The 21,945-nt window shown below is 41.7% G+C and overlaps 1 pseudogene; it reads left to right on the forward strand.

Moving 5' to 3' along the window:
• Positions 1-13,658, forward strand: part of LOC110194818 (R3H domain-containing protein 2-like) — an 85,501-nt pseudogene extending 71,843 nt beyond the window's left edge.
• Positions 13,659-21,945: the final 8,287 nt, after the last annotated feature.

Here is a 21,945-nt window from a genome sequence, read left to right on the forward strand (position 1 = left end):
CAGCTTCTCTGTGACCTCTAACTGTTCTGTGCCAGAAGTAACCCCTGGCATCTACAAGAGTAGGTGGCTGTGACTAGGTCCATAATAGCTCTGCCGTCCTTTTATTCATTCATAAAATATTTACTGAGAATCTTTCCTATGTAGGGCCGTGTGCCAATTTCTAGAGAGGAGACAACAGTGAATAAGATATGGTCCCTGTCCTCAAGGGACCTGACTAATAAGAGGAGACAAAATACCTACATAAATAAATATAAGGCAAGATTTAATCAGGGCTATGAGAGAGTTAAAAACAAATATAAGAATTCAGAGGAAAAAGAACTTTCTTTTGATGTGGAGGATGGGAGAAGCGTCAGAGAAGGCTTCATAGGAAAAGTGGCATCTCAACTAGGCCTTGAAGGATGAGAGCATCCATGCCTTGAGGAGCAAGGAGTGACCTGTGGCATCTAGCTCAGAAGCAGCTGGGATGAGGGCTCATCTGACAACAGTATTATATTTTGGCCTGAAATTTGTAGGACCAATGCTATACTGGAGCTGAGCTAAGATTGTGTCCCTGAGGTGTTAAGGGAAAGTGTTTGTCTGTTTGTTCTTAAAAACATTGAATTAAATATACCTTTATTTAAAAAAAAGGGGGGGGAACAGGATGTCAGTGGGCACAGTTTAGGCATAGGAGGGAGAGGAAGAGGAATTCCAGGTGTAGATAATGTTATTAGCAAATGTGAGAAACCATGGTACATGTTTGGGGAAGAAGAGGGAAGAGTCAGGCATAACTCCAAGGCTTGGTGCCTGGATGAATGATGGGACCATGATCAGAAGCAGAGAATTAGGAGGAAAGATGTTGGGAGGAGAGAAATCATTCTGGCTGGAGCCATTCTATCAATCTACAGGTTCAATTGTATCCATCCAAGTCAAGGTAAGGGTCTGACAGACAGGATTGTGCAGTGGAAAGAACACTGGACTTGGAGTCAGAAGATCTGAGTTTGAATCTCAGTTCTTCCAGAGAGTTCTTACTCTCTGCGTGACCTTGGACAAGTTACAATCTCTCTGTTGCGTTTTCTTGAAAATAAAGATAACAATTGCATAATCTGCCTTATAAGGTGGCTATAAGCAGCTGATGAGAAGGTACTTCATAAATATTAAAGTATTTTATGTACAGGTATAATGACTGGACCTGTGATTTCTTGGGAGTAGGGAATTCCCTTTCCCAATGCACATGGGCACCTTCTCTGCACCTTATAGACCTAAAGCATTGCCTAGATCACTGAGAGGTTGAGAGTTTCAGCCAGGGTCACATAACTAGTGTGCGGTAGAGCCTTGACCCCAGGTCTTCTGGTCCTTGAGGTCAGCCCTCTATCTGCTATGTCACCTTTCCTCTATATGTATGCATGTATGTATATGTGTATATCTATATTAAAAGTCTTTTATCAATTTATCTGCCCCAAACAGGTATAATAGACAATAAAAGGCAAAGGTTTTCTTATAGATCACTTAAGAATTTTTCATATTTGGATTACAAACTCTTTGAAGACAGGGATCATATTTTGCCTCTTTTTGTATCCCCTCTTTTTGTATGTTTATCATAGTGCTGGGCACACAATAGGCCTTTAATAAATGTTTGCTGATTGATTAATTAAAAAAAAGATTCTCTATTGGAGAAAGATAGGACTTCTAAATATAGTATTGTTTTGAAAAATGAAAGATATTTTCTTAGATTAGGGTAGATATACCTCTTTAATGTTAGAAGTATCATCATTACTTAATGCCAATGTGAATGACAATTTTTGCTTTGGCTAGAATGGAGGGAGAGTCCCAGACCCCAAGTGGTCTGAGTCAAGTATGAGAGAACCTGTGTTTGATGTATTATTAACTGGCTTTATAAACTTAGGCGAGCCTCTTTTCTGTCTTTAATTTCACCTTTCAATTTAAGGGGTTAGAAGAGGCAATAAAAATGGACATATACATGCATAAACTTTGAGGTTTGCAAAATGCTTTATAGAAATTAACTCACTGAAGCCTCACAACCACCCAGCTAAGGAGGTACTATCACTTCCATTTCACAGATGAGGAAATTTAGGTTTAGAGAGTTTAAATGACTTTCACATGATGACACAGCCAGTCAGTATCAGAAACAATATTTTAATTCAGGTTTATCGTAACTAGAATGGTACCCACTATAGGTAACATCCAATTTTTAATGATCTCTGATGGCCTAGAATGAATGACTTTAGAAAATACTGTGCTACATATACAGCCAATTTTCTCAGATGAAGAAATTAAAGTTATCTATAGTCATATGAAAAAATGCTCTAAATTACTATTGATTAGAGAAATGTAAATCAAAACAACTGTGAGGTACCACCTATCAGATTGGCCAACATGACAAAACAACAAAATGCTAAATGTTGAAGAATATGTGGAAAAATTGGAACACTAATGCATTGTTGGTGGAGTTGTGAACTGATCCAACCATTCTGGAGAGCAATTTGGAACTATGTTCAAAGGGCTATAAAACTGTGCAAACCCTTTGATCCAGCAATACCACTACTAGAGATAAAACTGATGAGACTTAACAGCTGATTGGATATACTGGATGAGTCAGAATAAGAAGTCAAACATGACACCAAGGTTATGAGCCTGGATGGCCAGAAGAATGATGATACCCACTATAGAAATAAGGAGATTAAAAAGAGGAGTAGTGCATACCCAAAGGGCTATAAAATTGTGCATACCCTGTGACCCAGCAATAGCACTTCTAGAGCTGTATCCCAAAGAGATCATTAAAAAGGGAAAAGGACCCACATATACAAAAATATTTATAGCAGCTCTTTATGTGGCGGCCAAGAATTGGAAATTGAGGGGGTGCCCAGCAATTGGAGAATGGCTGAACAAGTTGTGGTATATGAATGTAATGGAATACTATTGTTCCAGAGGAAATAATGAGCAGGCAGATTTCAGAAAAACCTGGAAAGACTTGTACGAAGTGATACAAAGTGAAATGAGGAGAACCAGGAAAACATTGTACATAGTACAACATTGTGCAATGACCAACTTTGATAGACTTAGCTCTTCTTAACAATACAATGATCTAAGTCAATTCCAAAAGACTCATGATGGAAAATGCTATCCACAGCAAGAGAAAGAACTATGGACTCTGAATGCAAATCGAATACTGCTTTCTTTTTTTCTCTCTCTTTTTTTCCATGGTTTTCCCCTTTGTTCTGGTTTCTCCTTTCGCAACATGACTAATGTGTAAATATGTTTTTAAAAAAAGAAAGAAAACACTGTATTATACAGAGATATGGAGAAAGGATCAGATCTAACCTTTGTACTAGGCATTCTGACTTCCTCCTGAACTAGATTTGACCTTAGTATCCCAGCCACTCTGCCTCTAATCGTTGTTGTTGTTCAGTCATTTCATTTGGAGTTTTCTTGGCAAAGATACTGGATTGGTTCTTCTCCAGTTCATTTTACAGATGAGGAAACTGAGGCCAACAGGGTCAAATGACTTGCCAAGGGTCATATAGCTAGTAAGTGTCTGAGGCCGGATTTGAACTCAGAAAGATGAGTCTTCCTGATTCCCAGCCCAGTGCTCTATACACTGCTTTATCCAGCTGCCTTAATCATTATCTTTGTCTAAACTTTGCCCCACAATGAGATTAGTATGATTTTGATTTCCTCTCCTACCCTCTGTCAAACCCAATCTCCAGTTCCTCCTTTTCTAAGAAGTTTCACAATGAGTCAGGTGGGCCAGGAGAGCATGGTCTTTGGTGTGCTGACCTTGACTGACTACAGGAGATAGGACATTCTGTTACAGGAGACACACATGATTCTAACCCCAGGACCTGACCTTCTGTGGCTTTGTCTAGGTGTCCCTAAGTCGGAAGGAACATTCGGTGCCTTAGATTTACTCTATGGTCTCCCACAAGGCTGGGAGTGGTGACTGTCACTGAGTTAGTGAGTGATTGTCATAGTGCCCTCCAAGTCCAAGTACGGATGAGTCCCTCATCCGTCCTTCCTAAGCCTTTCCTCTCTATTCAACTGGTGACTTTACAGCTTCTTGTTCTAGCCCTGCCCATGAGGGCTCAATACTCCTTTGTTGGTAAAGTATGCTGAGATAAGTAGGGGAAAATCTAATAGGATGGAGACCAAGAGAGGAAAATCTTTTTCTTGTTCTCCTACACAGGGCCAAGTCCAAAGGTTGGTTGTCTTCAACAGTCCTATTAATATGATTGTCAATATCTGGTTCCTTTTCCTTCTGTTTGTGGTCTCCTCTATCATCTCTGGTTGCTTAGGAGAGAATCAAAGAAGCTCAAAAGAATATGAGATGTGCAAATTTGGAGAATCCACTCCAAATGTTCACAGGGACTATTTGTGCCCGATCTGTGGTAGAGCATTCCAAGCTCATATTGGTCTGATCAGCCACAGTCAGACACACTATAACTTGACTAACATAGTGATGTCATTTTGGCCCTCTTCGAGAAGAACAACAAATCCCGTGAGAACCCAGGAGATGAGCTTTGACTTGTCTGCTTCCATTCGTTGCAACCCTAAGTCTGTTTCTTCCCTGACCTCAGACTATTCCTCTTTTCCAGTATCTGAGAACACTGAGGGGAATGCTGCCAGGGTTTCTAGTAGGTCTTCCTTCCCTGGCCCTAGGAGCTTAGAATTCCTTCCTACTTTGGACCAAGGCAACCTTACCAGAAGGACTCATTTAAAATGAATGTATTTTATCTGAAACAGATAACAAAATAACCCATGATTGAAGTATTAGCTTGGGATTAATTTTACTCTGTCTTTTTGTGGGTTCTGCTGCTTCAGAATTTGTTTAGAGCCATTTTTTATGAGTATTTGGAGGGGTTTGGGGGAGAGCTTAAGCAAGTCACTGCTTTCACTCCGCCATCTTGGCTCCGCCCTTGGGATTAATTTTAAAAATTTGTTTTATTTCGCTTGGTTGTGGAGGTAATAGAGTACAGCAGAAAGAGCATCAACATGTAGTACTGAGAAGAAGAAGATGAAGAAGAAGAAGAAGAAGAAGAAGAAGAAGAAGAAGAAGAAGAAAAAGAAGAAGGAGAAGGAGAAGGAGAAGGAGAGGAGGAGGAGGAGGAGGAGGAGGAGGAGGAGGAGAGGAGGAGAAGGAGAAGGAGAAGGAGAAGGAGAAGGAGAAGGAGAAGGAGAAGGAGAAGGAGAAGGAGAAGGAGAAGGAGGAGGAGGAAAAGAAGAAGAAGGCTTCAAGATTTGAAAAGTGCTTTATAAATAATTACCCTCATTTTATCCTCAGAACAATCCTGGGAGGTAGATGTTATTATTGTTCCATTTAACAGATAGGACAATACAGACCCGAGGCAAACAGAAGCTAAATGTTTTGCCTAGTGTCACACAGGTACCGAGTGTCTGAAGCCAGATTTGAACTCAGGTCTTTCTGACTGAAGGTCCGGTGCTGTGTGTACTGCACCATGTCACTTACCTACTCGAGTTTGAATTCTAGCTCCATTTACTAGGTAACTGTGTCTACTTCGGAGAAGTCATTTAATCTTTCTAAGCCTCAGTGGAAATCATAATACTTTCACTGCTGACTTCACAAGGTTGTTAGGGAAGTCAAACAGAAGGACAGAATCTTCGACTTCAAAGGGACCTCAGAAGCCATCTGGTCCCATCTATACCTGAACGAGAATCGTGCTGCAAGACCACCAGTGAGCCAGCCTATTCCTATGTTGGATAAACGGACAGCTCCACTTGTCAGAGTTCTCCCTGACATCAAGCCTAAATATGCCTCTTTTCCCACACCCACCCATTTCTCCTATTTCAGGAAAAGCTCTAATCATTCTCCACTTTAATCATGATTCTCCAGCTATATTTCTTGGGGAGCCCTTCTCTCTCCCCCCAATTCTGAAACTGTGATTCATGAAGTCAACTCTGCAATAGTTCCTACATGGAGTATGTTGACCTATTTCCTGATGGTCCCTCTCACCATCCCTGGTTACTTTTTGGACCAAAGTAACCCTTCTCTGGCCACTACTACCCTTTGTGTGTAATTTCCTCCATTCGAATATAAGCTTCTTGAGGGAAGGGACTGTATTTTCTTTTTGTATTTTGTATTCTCAGCAATTGGCATAGTACTTGACACATTTGTTGTTATTTAGTAATTCAGTGACCCTGTGGGGTTTTCTTGGCAAGGATACAGAGTGATTTGCCATTTCCCTCTCTAGAGGCAAACAGAGGGTTAGTGACTTGCCCAGGGTCACAAAGCTGATAAATGTCTGAAGCCAGATTTAAACTCAGGCGTTTTTAACTCCAGGCCCAGCGCTCTATGCTTGGTACAGAATGTTTATTAAATACTTTTTCATTCATTCATTGATTTTTTTTAACTCAAGTATAAGATTTTACATCAATTGTTATTAAATCTCATCGTATTCAATTTGAACCAACATTCTAGCCTATCAAAACTTTTTAGGGAGATCTGACTATCATTCAGGGGCAGCTAGGTGGATCAGTGGATAAAGCACTGGAGCGTGGAGTCAGGAAGACCTGAGTTCAAATCTGAACTCAGACTCACATCAGCTGTATGACCCTAGCAAATCACTAACCCTGTTTACCTCAGTTTCCTCCTCTATAAAATGAGCTGAGAAGGAAATGGCAAATCACTCCAGTATCTTTGCCAAGAAAACCCCAAATGGAGTCATGAAGAGTTGGACATTACTGAAACGATTGAATAAAGATGACTGTCAGTCAGTGAATTAGTTATCCCTATCAGCTTTTTGTCATCTATGGATTTGATAAGCATGGCACCTATGCTTGTATTCAAGCCATAGATCAAGATGCAGAACAGTGCACAAATTCCTGGAACATTCCATTGGAAACTTGCTTTCTAGTTGATGTTAAGGAAATAAAGATTACTCTTTGCATGAGGTCATTCAATCAGTTCTGAATCTAACTTTACCTGTTTTTAAACTTTTGCTTTTATCTAGTTTAGCCCACATATCGTCACATTTTCTTCCTTCCTTCCATCCTTCCTTCCTTCCTTCCTTCCTTCCTTCCTTCCTTCCTTCCTTCCTACCTTGGCAATTGGGGTTAAGTGACTTGCCCAGGGTCACACAGATAGTAAGAGTCTGAGGCTAGATTTGAACTCAGGTCCTCCTGGCCCCAGGGATAAAGCTCTATCCACTTCATCAGCTAACTGCCTCTGTATCTTCATATTTTCCGCAAGAATAAGGCTAACTTTCGTTGGATAGACCCCCTGTTGTAACAATATGAAAAACTGTCAAATACTTTGTTAAAATTTAAATGAACAATATGTATAGAATTCCTCTGATCTATCAGTTTTGTCAAAAAAATAAAAGGGAAATTGCTTTAGACTGGAATGACCTATTTTTGGTGAAACCGCATTGCATTGCTTTTATCACAGTTTCCTTTTCTAGCTGTTCAGTAACTATTTCTTTAATCTGTATGTCATTGGTTCTTCTCCTGAGCTCCAGTCCTACACTACCACCTCCCTCATGGATATTTTGAACTAGATGTCCTGTAGGCCTCTCAAATTCAACTTGTCCACAAATTAACTCATTATCTTTCCCCTAAATCCCCTCCTCCTCCTCCTCTTCCTCTCTTCTTCTTCTTCTTCTTCTTCTTCTTAAGTGACTTGCCCAGATTCGAATAGTTAGTAAGTTTCTGAGTCTGCATTTGAACTCAGGTTTTCTTGACTCCAGGGCTAGTACACTACTCTTCTTCTTCTTCTTCTTCTTTTTTTAGTAATTAATTAATTAATTTTCATTTTCAACATTGATTTCCATAAGATTTTGAGTTTTAAATTTTCTCTCTCTCCCTCTCCTTCCCCACCCTGAGATGGCATGCAGTCTGATATAGGCTTTACTTATACATTCAAATTAAGCATATTTTCCCCTTAGTTATGCTGTAAAGAACAATTAGAACTAATGGGAGGAACCACAAGAATGAAGCAATAAAACAAAACAACAAAGGAAAAGGAGAGCAAATAGTATCCTTCCATCTGAATTCAGACTCCATGGTTCTTTGGATGTGGATAGCATTTTCTATCATGAGTCTTTTGGAGTTGTCTTAGATCCTAGCCAAGTCTATCAAAGTCAGTCATTGTACACTGTGGCTGTTATTGTGTACAATGTTCTCCTGGTTCTGCTCATTTCACTCAGCATCAATTCATGTAAGTCTTTTCAGGTTTTTCTGAAGTTCGCCAGCTCATCATTTCTTATAGCACAATAGTATTCCATTACATTCATATACCACAACTTGTTCAGCCATTCCCCAATTGATGGGCATCCCCTCGGTTTCCAAGTCTTTGCCACCACAATAAGAGCTGCTATAAATATTTTTGTACATGTGGGTCCTTTTCCCATTTGTATGATCTCTTTGCGATACAGCCCTAGAAGTGCTATTGCTGGGTCACAGGGTATGCACAATTTTATAGCCCTTTGGGTATGCACTACTCCTCTTTTTAATCTCCTATTTCTATAATGGGTACCATCATTCTTCTGGCCATCCAGGCTCATAACCTTGGTGTCATGTTTGACTTCTTATTCTGACTCACCCAGTATATCCAATCAGCTGTTAAGTCTTATCAGTTTTATCTCTGCATGTTTTATGTCTATCCTCTTCTCTTTACTCACACAGGCCTCTACTATCTCTTGCTTGTACTGTGGTAATAGCCTCTTAATTGGTCTCCCTGCCTGGAATCTCTCTAATTCTAATTCATTCTTTACACAGAGATGTCAAAGTGATATTCCTAAACTATAGGTCTGGCCATGTCACTCCTCTATTCAATAAACTCCCATGGCTCCCTATTACCTCCCAGACCAAATATAAAATCCTCTGTTTGACTTCTAATGAATTTCATAACCTGATCCCTTCCTACCTTTCCAGTATTCTTATACCTTATTCCCCTCTTTGTACTTAATGATCTCTCTTCTTCATTTCTGTTTCCTGGTTGAGTTCCAGCTAAAATTCAATCTTCTACAAGGAGGTTTTCCCAATCCCCTATTGCCTCAGAGATAAGATGCACAGGACAACTTACAAACTATAGATTTCCTAGAAGAATATGACAAATAAAAAATACTGGAGTGAGGCCACAACATGGGCGAAGGGCTAGACTTTCTTCTCCTTTTGGCCACCCACCTTTTTCTCCCCTTTCTGAGCTTGTTTTCTCCCCCTTTTCCCCTTCCTCTCTTTCTCTCCCACCCTTTTCTCCTGCCTTCCCTTCTCCCCAGCCTATCCTGCTCCCTCCCCCCAGGGCCTCAGGGGAACCCCCCCCCATGAAGAAGCTGCCCCCAGGAGCTGGTTGCTTGGACAGGCCAGAAAAGGAGCCCGTGTCTACAGATGCTGCTATATTTTGTTGAAGACGTGCAACAGTAACACTACTCAAGTGACCCTGGAAATAATGAAAGAATCAGAAAAACAAAAAGCTGGCAGGAAAGTCTGTAATCAAAAATAAGTTTGCATCCAAGTAACCAAATAAGGAAGAGATTGAGGAGGGTAAAGCTACTAGTGTTCAGTAGAAGACACAGAGATGATCTTGCAAATATGGGCAGAAAAAGTCAAGTCTAACTCTACACTGAAGCTGATGCAGAGCCTGGCAGTTTACAAGGAGTCCTCTGCCCCTTTTATTTATGGGCCACTGGAAACTCAGGATAGACTTCTGTTGCAAATAAGTTGCCCCACTGACAAAGAAGAAGAGACATTCGTGAAAGCTGTCTCTGAAAAGGAAGACAAAGACAAAAATAAAGAAAAGGTACCAAGGAAAATGCTGGAGTCTAGAGACTTCCACTTAAAAACATACAGACTCTACAGGAATAAACCTACACAAAGTTCTGTAAATACACTGGGGGAAAAAACCACAGGACAGAGTGATGCTGCTACAGTTAGAATAAGAGATTCTGGAATTTATTAGTGACAACAATAACTAGTTCAAGAAATTTCCTCGGCTCAGATTCCCTAAGAACCTAGCCAATAGCTCAAGAATGTTCAGATTCCTTAACAGTCTGGCCAATATGGCGGATCTTTACTAAATCTTGTGGAAAAAAAAAGAAATTTCTTCATATGACCTCATATCACCAGATATTATTACACTGGGTTGCTGCGCATTTTGGAATGGACCATAGTGTTGACCAAATTGAGAAAGCTGTCATCATCAACAAAACCAGTAACACAAGGATCCCTAGACAGAGGTTCTCAGAGCATACCCAAGATGAGAAGAATGTAAAATTTTGGCAGAAGATCTTCTTGAAGAGAGATGACACCAGTGTGGACTGGGATGATAACCAGATCAGAGTTCCATTACAGGATGGAAGGAAGAGTAAGGCAATAGAAGAGAGAGAGGAGGAATATCGAAAGTCCTAGGCAGAATATTTGCCTGAGAGACCAGACAGAATGAATATCTAAACGATGTTGGGGGAACTGTGAGGGACTGAGCTGTACTTTGAGCAGTTGCTAGAGCAGCACAGAGAGTGAGATAAAATCCCAGGAACCCTGGCCCTGGAGCAGCATAGATTCAAATGGTTCTGTCGGTAGTATGTGACCACCTGTTACCAAAGCCAGCAACTCAAGTGGAATGACATCACTGAGAGCAATAAAGGAGGCAGTACAGAAAGGATCTCTGTGAGAGCATTTGGAACTATGGCCAAAGGGCTACAAGACTGTGCATACCCCTTGATCCAGTAATACCACTGCTAGGTCTATATCCCAAAGACATCAAAAAAGGAAAAGGACCTATCTGTACAAAAATATTTATAGCAAAAACAAAATATTTATAGCAGCTCTTTTTGTGGTGGCTAAGAATTGGAAATTGAAGGGATGCCCATCAATTGGGGAATGGCTGAACAAGATGTGGTATATGAATATAGTGGAATATACTATTGTGCTAAAGAAATGATGAGCAGGCTGATTTTGGGAAAAACCTAGAAAGACTTACATGAACTGATGCAAAGTGAAATAAGCAGAACTAGGAGCACATTGTACACAGTAACAGCAACATTGTACAATGAAGATTTGCGAATGGACTTAGCTATTCTTAGCAATATAATGATCCAAGACAATCCCAAAGGACTAATAATGACGCATACTATCCACCTCTAGAGAAAGAACTAATATCGTTTGAATATAAACTGAAGCATGCTATTTTTAACTTTCTTTCATTCTTTTTCTTTTGAGTCTTCTTATACAAAATGACTAATATGGAAATGTTTTACATGATTGCACATGTATAATCTATATTATGTTGCTTACTGTCTCAGGGAGAGAAGGGAGGAAAAAGGAGGGGAGGGAGACAGAGTGGGATAGAATGTGGAACTCAAAACGTAAAAAAAATAAAATGTTGAAAAAATGTTTTAACATGTAATGGGGGAAAATAAAAAATATATTTTTTAAATGAACTCATGCAAAAGAAAGAAAGAAAGAAAGAGAGAAAAGAAAGAAAGAAAATCTCCATGCTGGGTTTAGCACCAGGTGCCCCAGAAATGTGCAATCAGATCACCTCATCCCCACCTATCTGGGGCCTTCTCCCCTGCACTGCATAACAGCAGCAGCAGCATCCAGCTCTCCCACCCACATCCCAGCAACAGCCACTCTTGAGTAATCACACAATCTCACAGACAGATGACCCCTTTGGGCAAATGAGTCTTAGCTAATGGCTCCCCTGAAGTAAGCTGGTCCATCTTCAGCCGTGTTCCAGGCCCAACTTCTCTCCCAACACCCTTAACAGCCTGGCTTCATCATGGCCTCCATAGTCTAGCTCCACCTCCAACCACTTCACCTCCAGCCAGCCTCTCCCAGCCCAACAAGTCCCACAACCTCTAGGCTACACAAAACTCCCAAACAGATATAGGTTTCTTACTACTCTCCTGGGCAGTACCCCAAGTCCAACCAAGCAATGCCAACCTCTTTCTCACATGATGGTCTACAGTTCCTCAGCGGGGTCAGTAGCTGCCTCAGCCATCCCAGCATCCTGGGTTACAGCCCATAATGTCCAACCAGCAGCAGGCAGCTTACCAGGGCTTGGTGGGTATCCAGCAGCCACAAAACTAAGGTCTTCTCAGCAGCATGGGGGGCCAGATGCAAGGCCTAGTGGTCCATTATACTCCCTTATCTTCATTCCAAGTACTAGGGGGAAATGAGACCCAAAATGTGATCCAACCTGTGCTGGTCTCTGCTAACCAGTCAGTACAGGGGGACTTACCAGCAAGGAGCATGCCTGTGACACCCCAGCATAGCAGAACCACACAAACCCTTCGGTAGGGTTTCTGCAGCCCTCTAAGTCTGAGCAGTGTCAGAAGCCTCAGTCTCCTTCCCTCTGCAGCCCACCACAGATACCACAACAGTACTCAGGAATCTCACCATAAGGACCAGATGTAGACATCATGCCCCGAATGTTCCTAGTGTTCCCAATGGCTCTCAAGTCACACAAACCACATATATGGGTTGGTGGAGTCACTGTACATACTACAGCATGGACCAACCTGGGCAGAAGCCTGGAGATAGGCACAACCTTGAAAGCAGCCCCCAGGCCAACACATAGATGAATAGCTCTATCACGTCTCCCATTCAGTCACCAACCGGATCTCCTATCACCAGCCTCAGCAGCATATGCGCAGGACTTTCTGTCCTTACATAGTTCCCCCAACCTGTTGGCTCAGCCTAGGGCAATGGGCACTACTTTCTCCTGGGCCAGCCATTACAGTACCATCTGATCATCTGTCCTCCCTTATACAAGGCCAGTTGACTTAGATAGGACACCAAGGACAGACTAGAATGAAGTATGGAAACTGGGGAAGGGGCTGGCACTCCACCCTGCCTCCACAGACCTGGGGACTGAAAATGCTGCCCTGGGGTCAATGTTGTTGGAGGTGACAGCTCTCTCTGAGGGCATCACCAACACAGAGGCCAACAAACTTTTCAAGCAGCTTGCCATGTCTCACCTCAGGGGCTGCCAAGCAAGACTGGGGGCAGTGTTGGGTTGGGGGGGGTGGGGGTGGAAGAAGAGAACAACAGTTGAATGCCCCAGAGTGGCCAACACACAGACTTATTGTTCCCTACACTGTTTTCTGGAGTCTATAAACCTATATTTTAAAAATATATATATATTTTTAATTAACTAATTAATTAATTTTTTGTTTTAAACATTCACTTCCACAAGATTTTGCATTCCAAATTTTCTCCCCATCTCTCCCTCCCCCACCCCAAGACAGCATGCATTCTGAATACCCCTTCCCCCAATCTGCCCTCCCTTCTATCACCACCCCCCTTTCCCCTTCTATTTTCCTGTAGGGTAGGATAGATTTCTATACCCCATTGCCTATATACCTTATTTCCCAGTTGCATGTGAAAACAATTTTTAACATTCGTTTTTGAAACTTTGAGTTCTAAATTCTCTCCCTTCCTCCTTCCCCACCCACCCTCATTGAGAAAGCAAGCAATTTGATATGTTATACATGTGTAGTCATGCAAAATACTTCCATAATACTCATGTTGTGAAAGACCAACAACAGTTCCCTCCATTCTATCCCGCCTCTCATTTATTCTTTTCTCTCTTTTGACCCTGTCCCTCCTCAAAAATGTTTGCTTCTGATTACCCCCTCCTCCAATCTGCCTTCCCCTCTATCACCCCTCCCCCTTATTCCTTTGCTCCCTATTTTCCTGTAGGGTAAGATAGATTTCCATACCAAATTGAGTGTATATGTTATTCCCTCCTTAATCCAAATCTGATGGGAGTAAGATTCACTCATTCCCTCTCACCTCTCCCCTCTTCCCCTCCACTGTAAAAGGTTTTTCTTGTCTCTTTTATGTGAGATAATTTACCCCATTCTACCTCTCCCTTTCTCCTCCTCCCAGTGCAATCCTCTCTCACCCCTCAATTTCATTTTTTAGATATCATCCCTTCATATTCAACTCATCCTATGCTTTTTGTGTATGTGTGTGTATGTCTGTCTGTCTGTATGTCTGTGTGTATTCCTTCCAACTACCTTAATACTGAGAAAGGTCTCATGAATTGCAAATATTATTTTTCCAAGTAGGAATGTAAACAGTTCAACCTTAATAAGTCCCTTATGATTTCTCTTTCCTGTTTACTTCTTCATGCTTCTTCTGAGTCTTGTATTTGAAAGTCAAATTTTCTATTCAGCTTTTCATCAAGAATGTTTGAAAGTCCTCTATTTCATTGAACGTCAATTTTTTACCCCTTAAGGATTATAGTCAGTTTTGCTGGGAAGGTAATTCTTAATTTTAATTTAATTAGGATTAAATTTAATCCTAGCTCCTTTGACCTCAGGAATGTCATATTCCAAAACCTCTGATCCCTTAACGCAGAAGCTAATCAATATTGTGTTATCCTAATTGTGTTTCCACAATACTTGAATTGTTTCTTTCTAGCTGCTTGCAATATTTTCTCCTTGGCCTGGGAGCTTTGGAATTTAGCTATAATATTCCTAGGAATTTTCATTTTGGGATATCTTTCAGGAGGTGATCAGTGGATTCTTTCAATTTCTATTTTACCCTCTGGTTCTAGAATATCAGGGCAGTTTTCCTTGATAATTTCTTGAAAGATGATGTTTAGGCTTTTTTTTTTTATCATGGCTTTCAGGTAGTCTAATAATTTTTAAATTCTCTCTCCTGGATCTATTTTCCAGGTCAGTTGTTTTTTCAATGAGATATTTTACATTGTCTTCTATTTTTTCATTTTTTTGGTTTTGTTTTACAATGTCTTGCTTTCTCATAGTCATTAGCTTCCATTTGTTCCATTCTAATTTTTAAGGAATTATTTTTTTCAGTGAGCTTTTGGACTTCCTTTACCATTTGGCCAATTCTGCTTTTTAAGCCGCTCTTCTCCTCCTTGGCTTTTTGGACCACTTTTGCCATTTGGGTTAGTCTATTTTTTAAGGTGTTATTTTCTTCAGTATTTTTTTTGGTTCTCCTTTAGCAAGCTATTGACTTGTTTTTCATGATTTTCTTGCATCACTCTCATTTCTCTTCCCAATTTTTCCTCTACTTCTCTTACTTAATTTTCAAAATCCTTTTTGAGCTCTTCCATGGCCTGAGACCAATTCATATTTTTCTTGGAGGTTTTGGATATAGGAGCTTTGACTTTGTTGTCTTCTTCTGGTGGTATGTTTTGATCTTCTTTGTCACCAAAGTAAGATTTTGTAGTCTGAGGTTTTTTCTGATGTTTGCTCATATTCCCAGCCAATTACTTGACTTTTAAACTCTTTGTTAAGATAGGGCTCTACTTCCAGTGTGGAGGTGTACTGTCCCAAGCTTCAGGGGTTTTGTGCAACTGTTTTCAGAGATACTTCTAGGGACCTGCAAATTTTCAGTTCTTCCCAAGGTGGTATGATCAAAGGCAAGGTGTTTCATTTTTTCTTGGCCTGTGCTCTGGTCTTGTGGTCTATGAGTGACCACAAGCACTCTTTTCTGCCTTGGAACTGTGCCTCCGCCACCACAAGCTTTGCCACACCAGTGTGCCTCCTTATCCAAGGACCACCACCCAGGACTGCAACCCAGATCCAAGCACAGGCAAAGTAAAAGAATCTTGCCTCAGCACCAGCAAAGAGATCCCTGAAATTCCCCTCTGGTCAGCTGCTTGATCCCTCTATGGTCTGTGGGTGGAGATCTCCAGATGTGCCAAGCCATGGACTTTTTCCTCTCAAGATGGAAAGTGAAGTCTGCCTTGGAGAAGGGTATGTCAGGTTCCAGAGATGTCTATCCATGATGCCTGAAAGTCACTATGTCTATTCATTTAGACAACCCATGTGAGCATATATATCTTACTTCAGCACACATATCCTAACAAAAACCAAAATGGGATGGATAATTTGCTCAAGTGACTTTCTCCAGATTCCAAGTCTTCAAGGGAAATGACTCCAATTTACCAAATCTTTCCACCACAATACTGTTGATTCATTCTACATACAGTTTTCTCTTTAGTCTAGATTCATTTAATCTCTTCCCTGCTTTTGAGGAACTATAATACACTATTAATAAAAATCTCTTTGGTTCCTCTCAAGCCCTCAGCTGGTGAAAACCCCAGCAAATTTTTAAAAAGAATCTCTGGTGGGTGTGTGTGTGTGTGTGTGTGTGTGTGTGTGTGTGTGAGACTGTAACCTCACTCTCAACTATGTATAAGCAGAAGAAATACATACAAACCAGTAATGAATTGGGTTAACCAGCTTTATTCAAAAGCTTTAACAAAGCTTTTAATGACAATAGTAATAATAATTGTTATCCACTCACGTCTGAGTCTCCATGGACTATAGCACATTAATACTGTCAATGGGGTTTTCTTGGCAAAGAGGCTGGAGTGATTTGCCATTTCCTTCTCCAGAGGATTAAGGCAGTTACTTGTCCAGGGTCACACAAGCTAGTAAGTGTCTGAGACTATATTTGAACTCAGGTCTTCCTGACTCCAGGCCCAGTCCTCTATCCACCAGGCCACCTATCTGACTAGTAATAATAATAGCTAGCATTAATATATCACTTTAAGATTTACAAAGCACTTTTCAGATAGTATTAGAGGCTAGGTGGACAGAAATAAAAGAAATTTTCAATAGATGAGGATAAATTTTTGGAACAGATACAGTTCTCCCAGGAGAAGGAGGAGTATCACCATTGATATCCTCAGCAAACAGAACAGTCACCACCATTGACTCTGGAGAGCTACATGGCTCCTGGTTGTTTCACACTGATCAGTCATAGTCCTTTCCCTACCATTTCATCGCAGTCAGGGAAGTGACAGGGGCAAGATCAAGAACAGAAATGACAGGGCTAAGTACTTACCCAACATGCCTCTCATCTGCCCAGTCTTCCAGCTCTTTTGGCCTAAGGTCACTCCCCAAAAGCCATTAGGCAGAAAGCCTGGGTTAATCACCATGGAAGCCACTTGGGGTAAGTCCACTGCTTGCAGGCCTCTTCCTGTAAAATTAGTCTATATAAACCTCAGACCTTTTCAGGTATGAAATCTTTCCTTTGTATCTGAAAGCCCTTCTCTTTATGTTTCAATGTCTCTTCCTCTCAAGACCTTTAAAGAAGCTGAAATCTTGAAACCTAAACAGGGCACACCTTCAAGGCTCTTGCCATGTTGCCAGACACATCTCCATCAGGACCGTATCCCCGGATAGCGGCTGCTAAGTGAAGGCTAGACACAGGGCTGATGGCTTATGGGGTGCTGCTATTCCTGGGGCTCTTGAGTTTTGCTGCCCAGCTCTGGCAGTTAGTGGTGGTGGAGCTGGTAGGAGGTAATGGTCCTCTTCTGCACTGGGGCTGCTTGTCTCTCTTATGGTTGTGGGGGCCAGGCTAAAATTAGGAATAGTCTTGGAATGACATGAGTGAGAGACAGCATGTAAGTTGAATTCATTTCCCCTGGAAAAGGGATGCTGCTGCTCAGAGTTGCTGATGATTAGAGGCAATTAAAGGAATTAGAAGAAAATAGGGCAGCTAGGTGTTGAAGTAGATAGAGTGTCAGGCCTGGAGTCAGGAAGACTCATCTTCCTGAATTCAAATCTGGCCCCAGACACTTACTAGCTGTGTGATCCTGGATAAGTCACTTAACCCTGTTTTCCTCAGTTTCCTCATCTGTAAAGTGAGCTACAGAAGCAAACGGCAAAGCATTCCAGTATCTTTGCCAAGAAAACCCCAAGCTGAACAAAATTAAAAACAACTGGGGGCGGCTAGGTGGCGCAGTGGATAGAGCACCGGCCCTGGAGTCAGGAGGACCTGAGTTCAAATCCGGCCTCAGACCAAACACTTGATACTTACTAGCTGTGTGACCTTGGGCAAGTCACTTAACCCCAATTGCCTAACAAAATACAAAAAAAAAAGACTATAAAAAAAAGACTGAAAAACAACTGAACAAAAAAAAAAAGGAAAAAACCCTTCTGGGATAAGAAGGTATGGTCAAAGTTGTAATTGAAGAATAAATATAAGGGCAGGTAGGTAGTGAGTGGATAGAGCATGGGGCCCTTAAGTCAGAAGGACCTGAGTTCAAATCCAATCTCAGACATTTACTAGCTGTGTGACCCTGGGCAAGTCACTCAGCCCAATTCCTGAGAAAGAGAGAGAGAGAGAGAGAGAGAGAGAGAGAGAGAGAGAGAGAGAGAGAGAGAGAGAGAGAGAGAGAGAGAAAGAGAGAGAGAAGAAAATTTAAAAATTGTTTTTTGGGGTAGGTTCTGCCTCCCAAATACCCTGGAACAGAACCCAAATGTCCAAAACGGAACCCCCATTATTCCCTCCTCTCCCTAACCCTCTCCTTTTCCTAATTTCCCAATTGCTGTTGAAATCACCACCATCCTTCCTGGTGCCCACACTCACCACCTGGATGACTCCTCATTCACCCTTGACTCCTCACTCTTAATTGCCCATAGCCAACTTGTTGCTGTGGCCTGTCAATTTTGCCTTTGGAACATCTCTCCTATATATTCCCCTTTCTTTCCTTTGGTACTGCCACTACCCTGGCATAGGCTCTCATCGCCTCACGTTTGGATCATTGCAATAGATAGTGTGTTGGTTGGTACTGTGAAAGTGGATAAGCTATCTACCTTGATTTGCTTGATTCCCTGCCCCCATTATCCAGGTAACCAAGGAGAGCTGTAAGAGGACTGGCTGTATTAGCAAAGATAAAGAGTGACTTGACATACCAACAATGCTTTGCGGTGACCAAGAGTAAACCCAGCTGGACATAACAGAAAATCAGCAGCTCTGAAGCCAATTAAGCTCATACCAGCCTTGAAGGAGACCCTGAGCCATTTGGTGGTTTATGGACCTTCAAGAGACATCCTTATCTTCAGAGACTCCCCTAACTGTTGGGGCTCTCAGACACAACCTGTTTTATGTTTTTTAGTGACATCCCCTCAACTTTTTGTCAAGACTTGAACTGCGAGGACCACTTATCATCAGGAATGCCTTCTAATTTGAGCCTCAGCTCTGACACCTGGAATTCTTCACTTCTGGATCTGTCCCTCCCCTTGGGAATGGGGCTGCCTGCCTCATTCATTTCTAGGACCTGCCCAATTCCCACTTCCTTTGTTTAAAAAGTATAAATAACTTACCCTTTCCAACTCCACTTCAAACAAATGAGAACACCGTCTCACTATCCCAATTTGCAAGCTGCTTCTCAGGCAATAAATGCATTTATAATCTTTGTAAACTATGATCGGACTCTGGTTCATTCCAGGCCCCTCCTTTTGGACCTGGGGTTTCTTCCATTTTAACAGTTCACAGGGGTTTTTAATTTAACAGCTCTACCCTAAGTCTCTATCCACATAGATAGGCCATCCTTCACTCAGCTGCCAAAGTGATCTTCCTAAAGTGTAGATCAAATCATGTCCCCTCCCCCTACTTGATAAACTCCAGTGGCACCCTTTCATTTCCAGGATCAAATATGAAATCCCTTTTGACATTCAAAATCCTTTATAGCCTGGTCCCTTCCTATCTTTCCAGTCTACTTACACCTTACACTCCCCTCCCTGACCCCTACTCTGTCTCTTTGCTGTTCTTTGAACAGCATTGTTCTGGATTCTGGGTATTTTCACTGGTTGTCCCCCAAAGCTTGGAATGCTCTCCCTTATCTCTGCCTCCCAGCTTTTCCTTGGCTTCCTTCAAATCCCAGCTAAAATCCTACTTTCTACAGGGAGCCTTTAATTCTAGTGAGTTCCCTCTGTAAATATCTCCAATTTATCCTAATTCTACCTTGTTTATAAATAGTTGTTTTGCATGCTGTCTGTCTCTTCAATTAGACTGTAAGCTCCTTGACATCAGGGAATATCTTTTACCTTTCTTCAAATCTCCAGTACTTAACACAGTGCCTGGCACATAGCAAGCACTTAAAAAATGTGATTGACTGACTGAGTTCCCAAGTTCTGCGCTTCAGTGGACTAAAGCTGATTTGAGTATCCACACTAAGTCAGGTCACGCTTTCCCGGTCACCCGGAGTGAAGCAGAGCTGTATGCTTGCTCCCATGCTTTTTAGCATGATGTTTTCAGCCATGTTTGGCTGAACCAAACCACCTTCAATATTCATGTGTTTTCCTTTCCCAGGGCATTTGCATTTTAATATGAGTCTCTGACAGACAAAATTCCTCCTTTCCAAGTGGAACTTTAGGTACAATTCCTTATCCTTTGGGGAAGGTGTGGTGTCATAGCCTTCAAATGATGGTATAGTATATAATTAGCTGCATGTTCTCTATGTACACCAAGATGTAATGAAAAGATTACTGGTTTGTTGTTGTTCAGTCATTTCAATCATGCTTGATCCTTTGTGACCCCACTTGAAGTTTTCTTGACAAAGATACTGTGTGGTTTGACATTTCCTTCGCCATTTTACAGATGTGGAAACTGAGGAAAACAGGGTTAAGTGACTTGCCCAAGGTCACACGGCTAGTAAGTGTCTGAGGCTAGATTTGAACTCAGGAAGATGAGTCTTCTTGACTCCAGGCCCAGCACTCTGTTCACTGTGCCACCTAGCTGCCAAGATCACTAGATTAGGGCTGAAAAAAATGAATTCAAATCCCAATTCAGCCACTTATTGGCTTTAACCTAGTTGAAATCTCCACAAGGAAAACCCCTTTGAATTTCTTTTCTGGGTCTTTAATAGCTATGGCTGCTAGAGCTGTGATTCACTAAGGGAGATATCAGGATACATTTTAAGAAGTAAAACTAAGTCACAGCCTTTCTGGACCTCAGTTATCTCATATGTGAAATAAGGACAATAATCCCTATCCTGCCTACCTCACAGCATCGATGCGAGGACTCAGGAGGTAAACACACTTTGATAATTATAGGGCCCATAATAAATACATGGGACTATTATTGCTCAGAGAACACATAAAGCTAATGCCCCAGGGGAAGGACTATGGGTTCTACACACACAAAAAAAGTCCTTCGTCTATCAGACCCTTATTGCTATCCATTCTCAGAACTTTCTGCACTCTGTATTTGGAGAGGCAGAAACCTTGAGGACGCAGGGAAAAAGCTATCTCTTCCATTTGAGATAATCAGGAAATTCCTCTTCAAAGTATACTTCCCTACTCCCCCACTAGGTCATGCCAGCTCAGATATTTATTTTTCCTGTTTCCTGCCCCAAACCTGTCTGGGTTAGGAAGACCCCACTGAGAGAACACATAGTGTACAAGAGAGAAAATGCTGGGAGCCAGGAGGGTGGGGGTTTCCCTTAGAGAGGACATTGTCTTCACTGAATGTTCCCATTCCAGTCTGAATTAAACCAATGACCCGGTTAAATTGACCTCTCTAAGCAGCCCAGGCTCACTCTTAATCTATGCGAATTGTACTAGCAGAGACAGAGTTTTCATAAATAGAGAAGGGACTAAGAAAACTTAGAAGTGAACTAGCTGGTTAGAGGGAATTTTAGAGATGCGGAAACTGAAGCCCAGAGAGAAGCACTTTCTGGAGATCCCATGGTGAGTTAGTGAAAGCACCAGAGTTAGAACTCAGGGCTCTCTCACTTCCAATCCTCTCCTCTTATTACTATGGTAGGCTGATTCCAGATGAACTGATGTCTAGGAGTTCTACTAGGTGACCTCGATATCTCTAGGCTCCTTGCCCAGAAATGCAATTAGGAATCCCAATACCTGAAAAAAATTCATTTGAAGGAGGAAAGCAGGAAGTTGGCAGCAGAAGAGGAGGAGCAGATGTGTTGTTGCAGTTGCACCGAGAAAAAGGGGAAGCTATCTCCCAGAGGCAGCTAGGTGACTCAGTGGATAGAGCGCTGGGCCTAGAGTCAGGAACCTGAGTTCAAAACCCCCCTTAGACATTTACTAGCTGTGTGAGCCTGGGCAAGTCACTTAACCTTTATTTGCTTTAATCCACTGGAGAAAGGAAATGGCAAACCACTTCAGTCTCTTTGCCAAGAAAACCCCTTGGACAATATTGGCATTCTATGCTCCATGGGGTCATGACGAATCTAACACGACTGAACAACAACAGTTTCCC

The sequence above is a fragment of the Phascolarctos cinereus genome, unplaced genomic scaffold (assembly GCF_003287225.1).
Source record: "Phascolarctos cinereus isolate Bilbo 61053 unplaced genomic scaffold, phaCin_HiC Scaffold_4;HRSCAF=312, whole genome shotgun sequence".
Taxonomy (NCBI): Eukaryota; Metazoa; Chordata; class Mammalia; order Diprotodontia; family Phascolarctidae; genus Phascolarctos; species Phascolarctos cinereus.